Source organism: Danio rerio, chromosome 22 (assembly GCF_049306965.1).
Source record: "Danio rerio strain Tuebingen ecotype United States chromosome 22, GRCz12tu, whole genome shotgun sequence".
NCBI classification, from domain to species: domain Eukaryota; kingdom Metazoa; phylum Chordata; class Actinopteri; order Cypriniformes; family Danionidae; genus Danio; species Danio rerio.
The window spans coordinates 17952389-17960000 of NC_133197.1; the positions used below are offsets into that span (position 1 = coordinate 17952389).

The window sequence follows — 7612 nt, forward strand, 5'->3', positions numbered from 1 at the left end:
ATTTTCGCTTGTTCTGTTTTAGAAGTTTTCCTAGTTTCCAAGGGTTTTATTATTCTCTCACTACAAGACACTTTTTTCATAATGTATGAATATTTTTTAACTCATCTTTTAGTCCATAAGTGAACGATTTATTTCTGTTTGAGGATTGCATTGGTACCCCCCCTAAATGCTCACTATATATAATTCTCAAAATATAATTAGCAAATATTTAGAGTACATTTATGGGGGGAAGGCATTGTCATTTCCTTGAACTCCCTGGATTGCTTTCAGAGACTCTCAAGGGTTTGTGGTCTCCTGGTTGGAAAATCTGGACAGATTTTTAAACTGGCATCTCACAAATCTCCAGTGCTTTTTAGTGGTTATGTAAGACGATTTATCTGGGGTGCTATTGTATAATAAGCTTTTCTATATCTATTTTTGAACATGTTTTATTCTTTTTGAGTCCTGCATAATTTGACTGTCATTATGTTCTGAACCATCATGCATAACAAATAATGTGATGTCTAATCTGAATTCAGGCTGCATTTTAAAATTGAAAAGCAGCTATTTATAGCTTCGCTTAATTGTATCTGATGGTCATTCACAGAGCACCACAAAGATGTAAGATTAGCAAAATTAAGTCACAAATTTAAATAAAAAAAAAAAACAACAGCATCATGTTGAATTATCCTAAAACAGCCAAAGTTATGCTAAAATACTCAGATTTCAGTGTATATGCTCACTAAGATGTGTTATTCTGTTTTTACAGGAAAATGAGACTGTGGGAGAAATCAGTGATAAAACACAACCCAAATGACCACAGATTAGGTGAGTAATTTGGCATTGTGATTTGCTCTCAATAGGACCTTGACTTTCATTGTGCATGAGGTTGCATTTTTAACTGCAAACCATGTAACAGGTTCTCTCACCATTGCTGCATATTTAACTTCTATAGAAGTATGTTTGTTTACATCATTTATGGGCAAATATTACCATGCATATGTAAATAATAATAATAAATTATGTCTATAATAACCATATATTTTAACAAGAATAAAATATTGTTGTGGTTAATGTTCAAATTTCAAGTTAGGTCTGTTTTTTGTAGTCAAAATATTGAAGTGTTAATATCAAGGTTACATTTTTGTTGAGATATTGTGGTTGAACTGGCATTCGCGTGACATCAAAACGGGTTTCTTTTTTCCCCAAAAAATGCTGGATGGCAAACATAGGAGGGATTACTATGGCAACAGCGTTTGCCCTTGCTCATTGGTGGTAAGGAGTAAAGCAGACTTATGTCACATGACTCCAGTCAGAGCTGTATCCTGCAAGGCATTGGCTTACATGTTTATTTCAAAGCTGAAATTTGTGTTTATGTGTTACCCAGGAAAAAGCAGGCAGAGTCTGGGCTGCACTTGTATTTTGTATTGTCTCCAATGTTTATTTTGGATTCATTTTAACATGTCTGTTTTTATTTTTAAATGACATATTTTTTATTTGATCAACTACTACTACAAATAGTCGATAAAGTAAAAATATGTATGGTTGAAATTAGGCTCTAATTAAATATTTATGTTACTTTGATCACAGTTGATTTTATCGCCGTTTTGAACCACACCAAGTGCGATGAGCATCTTTACGACCCTGACAGTACAGCGTTTTACTCATTCACTCACTCTCTGATCCAATTTGTTTCCACACTGTTGCCGGACAAGAGATGGGGAGGCCGTTTGTGTGATCTATATTTTAATTCTTTTGTTCAGAGCCTTATCCCTTTAAAATATTGCAGGAGTCCTGGCGGTGTGTGTGTGTGTGTGTGTGTGTGTGTGTGTATATAAGGTGTGCTCATGTGGAAAGGCTATGAGGGTGGTTCAGTCCTTCACCTTCCTAATTCCCTTCTTTCTCTCCTCCACCACCCCCCTCTCCTCCACCTAAAGCCCTCTCTCTAACCCTCTTCAGACTCACACCCTCTCTCTTTCTCTCCCTTCACAATCTCAAGTCAGAGTTCAATGGCACTTTTTTCATTCTGTCTTTTTTTCTAGCCCCCCCCCCTCCTCTCCCCAACTCTAGTGGGTTTTGCGAGATGGGGGGCAGGTACCTTCCCTCCCCCATGTGAACTTTAGCTGCAATTCTCCAGGCACACATGCATTGTGAAACACAGATTGAAAAAGAAATGAGCACTTTTTTTCTCTTTCTCTCTCTCCTCTTGCCTTAACACAGAATTCTCAAACTCACCCACTCTCTCCCACGCAGTGTATTCAGTGCGCCACACAAGAAAGTAGCCTCGTTTTATGGCACTCTTGTGCAGGCAGTGTGGCGTAAGTCAGTCAGAACGCAGTCCATATAAGTACTAGAGTTCATTTAATTTCCCGTTGTGTCATACAACGGAAAAAAATGTAATATATAGACCAGAGTCTTTGTACTTTTCGAGTACTTCCTTGAGATCTCTGCCCTTGAGAAAGAGATAACTATTTTGTAGTATCTATTGCATCTCAACGGGATGTTTTAAGGTTTTAAGGCCCTGAACAGGATTTCACGAATTCTCTGAATAAAATGTGCAAACAATGTACCATTATTTGTAATAGCTTGTGATTAGAGTAGTACCAAGCTCAGTCCTGCAAATTCAGCTCTACCTTGCTTAACATACATGTCTGTAAATTTATAGTATGTCTTGTAAGTCATTAATTAGCTGGCCCGGGTCTATTAAATTGTTGTTAAGAAGCTAGCCTATGCAGAAGAGTGGGCCTCCAGTAGCAGAATTGTACACAGTTTCTTATCTAACCCAAAACCTATAGTATAGTAGCTCTAATGTTGAGCTTAATTTGTATCCTTAAAGAATTCATTCATTCATTCATTCATTCATTCATTCATTATTCTTTGGCTAAGTCTCTTTATTCATTGGAGTTCACCACAGTGGAATGAACCGTCAATTTATCACCATATGTTTTACACAGCGGATGCCCTTCCAGCTGCAACCCAGTACTCTGAAACACAGACAGTGTTAACCACTGAGCCCCTGTGTTGCCCCACCTTTAAAGCACTACAATGACACTATCACACTATTGTAGCCCTAAATGTCCAGGATTTGCGCAGTTTCTCTGAGAATACAAGAAACCATGTTGCTAACCTTAAAACATTTTTTACACTGAGCCTTGTTATATATTTTGGGGTGATAAACCCTTATCCTACTCACATTTCACCTGTCAGTACCCTTATAGTAGGTGTGGTGTATGCTGGGAAGTAGCAACTGACGTCATGTTATGCTGTATGCCAGAGTTTTATATTGATATCTCCTATAAAGACAAAAACTGTATAAAGCTGCCACTAGGGCAGTACCTTTTGAAAAATGTGCAATGTAGATATTAGTATCTACATTGTAAAATAAAGCAGCTGGGGTGCCGAAAAAAAAGTAAAATAAGGCCGTCAAATTACTGACAATCACTGTAAAATTACAAATGTTAAAGTACAGACATTTACTGTAAAATAATGGCCATTAAATTACAGACATTTACCGTGAAATAATGGTTGTTAAAGTACAAATATTTACTGATAAACAACGGCCATTAAAATACAGACAATTACAGTAAAATAACGATTGTTAAAGTACAGACATTTACCGAAAAATAATAGCCGTTAAATTACAGACATTTCCTATAAAATAACAGACGTTAAATTACAAAAAATTACCGTAAAATAACGGACATAAAAGTACTGAAATTTCCATTAAATAACTGTGGTTATTTTACGGTAAATGTCTGTTATTTAATGGCCGTTAATTTATGGTAAACCCCAGCTGCCATAAAAAAAAATTAAATAACAGATTTTTTACAGTGTACATGATAAAAATTAGCCCTGTAAAAGTTTCTGTACCTTTTTTTCCTGCATGTTAACATGCTTATGGTAAAAAGGGGTGGACGGTTGAATTAAAAGAAAAGGCCTACAACTATAACAACCAAACAATGTAGCAGTATTGTTAGAATCACTTACAGAATGATTTTTCTTCACAGATGATAAACAATAAAGTAAAATAAAATCAATCAGATTATACTCTTTGAAGTGCATTTGAAGAACCAATCAACAAACTGCTAGTGGTGATAATAAACAGAATCATAGTGCACTTTTAAAGGTGCCTTAAAATGAAAATCTGCATATAACTAAGCATAACTGAAAAATAAGAGTTCAGTACATGAAATTGACCATTGTTCATCATTGCTTCCTCACTCTCATTAAAATCCCATGAGTGTAAAATCCTGGTAAAAAGCATGAATTATGCACACATCCAGAGGAATTTGATTGGCCACAACCTTTGCTAATAAGATTACAACATTCATTCATTCATTCATTTTCTTTTCGGCTTAGTCCCTTTATTATTCTGGGGTCGCCACAACGGAATGAACCGCCAACTTATCCAGCATATGTTTTATGCAGAGGATGCCATTCCAGCTGCAGCCATCATTGGGAAACACTCACACGCTCTCATTCACACACATACACTATGGACAATTTATTTATTTATTTATTTATTTTTACCTTACCCAATTCAGCTGTACCGCATGTCTTTGGACTTGTGAGGGAAACCGGAACACCCAGAGGAAACCCATGTGAACATGGGGAGAACATGCAAACTCCACACAGAAATGCTAACTAACCCAGCCAAGGCTCGAACCAGAGACATTCTTGGTGTGAGGTGACAGCACTACCTACTGCGCCACCGTATCACCCGAGATTACAACGTCTATACAACAATTATATGTAATTTTAGGTTTAATACATGTTATATTTTCTGTGTATGTGGGACTCTTATTTTGAACATGAGACTGCCATTATATCGCTCTTAGGTAATCCAACCAGACATTTAATCACAGCTTGTCAACGAAACGCAAAATTCAGAAAATACAAATTCTAAAAATATTTAGAACCCCAAACAAATTTAGAAAAATTTGGGAAATTTTTTGCACTTAACATAGGTCACATACCATACCATGTAGATATCAGAGAATAATTTAAACATAATGTATCAGTGCATTCTATGGCACCTTTAAAGACATAAATATAATTATAGATTGCTGAAATGTGCGATCTTTATAGTTATCATTTTTGGTGTGAACAGGCCTAGTGAGTGCAAAATGAGTCTCTTTTTCCCAGGCTTGTAAGCCAGAAAAACAGTCTGTGACATTGGCCTAGTTCTAGATCACGATCACCCAGAGGAAGAATTGAATTGAGGAATCAGAGACAGAGGATCAGAGGAGACTTAGCACCCTGTGGCTATGAGCCCCTCACTCCGTACAAGCTAACCTCCTTTCACCCTCATCCAGGGCTGTTCCTTCCTCTTCGCCAACCCGGACGAGCCCCCCTTTTGTAGAGGAACTCAATATAACACACCCAAGGTTCGATAGTTCAATGGAAGGCAGACTTTTCGAAATGATGCACGTAGGAGAGAGAAGAGGCAGCATATATAAACAAATTTTCCGTGACACGCACACACGAAAATCTATAGATTCCTCGAGATGTTCTGTCTGTTGACTTGCACCATTACCATTTGTAAATGCCATGGAAGATTGCGCTGTTAGTGGAATGCTTTGAAAATGTATCAGGAATTATTGATATTCAGTTAGAACATGTATGCCGCACACGAACAGAAGCATTGTAATCAAATGTTTATGGGTAAACTCGGGTTGGAAAAAAGCAGGAAATTTGGCTTTTGCTTCAGATCAGGGATGTACAGTCTTGTTCTTTGGGATCTACCTTATGACAAAGGTTAGTTTGGCTTAAACACACATGAACTGACTAGTTAAGATCTTCAGAATTGTTTAATGAATATAGACAAGTGCATTTGAGTAGGACTGGAACTGAACTTTACAGGTAAATGGATCTCTGGGACCAGGATTGTGCTGCTTTAGATGAAATCCAGACCAATTATTATTGGTAATACTTCAACCTAAACGTCCGTTGGTAATTACTTACTTACTTACTCCCAGGGCCATTTATATTGAAGTTGATATTTAGCTGCACCAAATTGGTATTTCGTAAAATCTACTTTTTTAGGTGGGTTGTTAACCCAATGCTCAATCTCCAACCTGGAGGACCAGAACATACACACTTACACTACGGACAATTAAGCATACCCAATTCACCTACAGCACATGTCTTTGGACTGTGGGGGAAATCAGAGCACCCGGAGGACACCCACACGAACATGGGGAGAACATGCCAGAAATGCCAACTGACTCAGTCGGGGGTAGAACCAGTGAGGCCCTATCTGTTGGCGCTGAAACAATAGCTCTTAAAAGCTTAGTGTCCATAACATTTTTGGTTTTGAAATAAATAGATAGATGCATCAAATAGATCACAATCAGCATTAAAGGCCTATCAGGCCATTTTTGAGTGAAGATGGCATCCTAGTATCCACTATGGTTGGATGGACTTTTCTAAAGCCTAGAACACCTTTGCAACCACTTAGCAATGCCTCCCCTGAACGTTTAGCAAGTACTGGGAAAATGATCAAGCCAGCTTTAATATTGTGGCAGGGTTAACGTTAGCATAGGCAAACATCACACATTTATCTTATAAAGCATATCAATCAAGTTTAATATCCAGATGAGGGTGCGATCTAGTGCGATCTCGGCCGATAAATGATATTATATTGATACGCAATAGAATTTTTATCAATAATATTGATAAGCTCTGGACTTTTTAAATTTATATTAATCTAAGAGCCAATCACACAGTAGAAATGTGCAACCATTGGAATATAAAAGTGTGCTGATATTAGAGATGTATCGAATTTTTTCGGCTACCAAAAAAATTATCGGCCAAAATTTATGCCATTTAATGGACTCAATTTTTTTGTGGCTTCAGTGATTGATCGGGTGCTCATTTAAATCTGGAAGCAACAACTTATATCGAAATATATATAATTATCAGTCAATATGGAAAATAATTATCAACCAGCCCTAGTGTGATCTGATAGTACTGGTTAAGCTTGCTTTACAATCTCGTGTTCATCACCAGAACAACTCTGGATCATAAACTTTGAGTCCTTTTTTTTGTCATGAATTCTGGCTGAAAGTTTCTAAGCGACTCTTTATTTAGAGATTTATGCAGTAGTTTTCTCAGGCTTGCTAAGCGTTGCATGGAATGCTGTGAACCAAACCAAATTGTAGACATATAACTCATGGTAGTTTTCATTTGTTTGAAAGCCCCTGGTCTACAAAAAAAAATCTTTACAGATTGAAATTCATATACAGGGCTCGATAGTGCGCTTTGTAAGTTCATTTGAATTATACCCCCTGCATTATACGCCTTGATAGGAAATAAATCTCTTTAAATGAATGCGCTTGAGGGGGCTGCGCTAAAGGGAGGGTTTTGTTAGTAGCGCTAGCATATGCTAACATAAATTAAAGCCTATATTTCTCTGTAGGAAACTGATTGATGTTTGTTACCGTTTAAAAGCTAAAAAAACGACAGTTTCTCACAGAGGATTGCTTAAAGTGGCTACTGTGTGCTGGCGACGTCCAAAGCGGGTGCAGAAAATGTCTGATTTTCTCAAGAATAGAAAAGCTAGCCAAGCTGAGTAAGGCCTCTGTGACATTGCCATGCAAAACAGTGCTTCAATAGTGAAGTGTATTTATGA

At 37.2% G+C, this 7612-nt stretch overlaps 1 long non-coding RNA gene across 1 annotated transcript in view; it reads left to right on the forward strand.

Annotated features, from left to right (window-relative positions):
* The window catches only part of LOC110438274 (uncharacterized), a 49068-nt gene that overhangs the window by 3163 nt on the left and 38293 nt on the right, over window positions 1–7612 (forward strand). The window contains exon 2 of the long non-coding RNA XR_011008212.2: window positions 749–807. This is a non-coding gene — a long non-coding RNA (uncharacterized lncRNA). The remainder of the gene's footprint in view (window positions 1–748; window positions 808–7612) is intronic.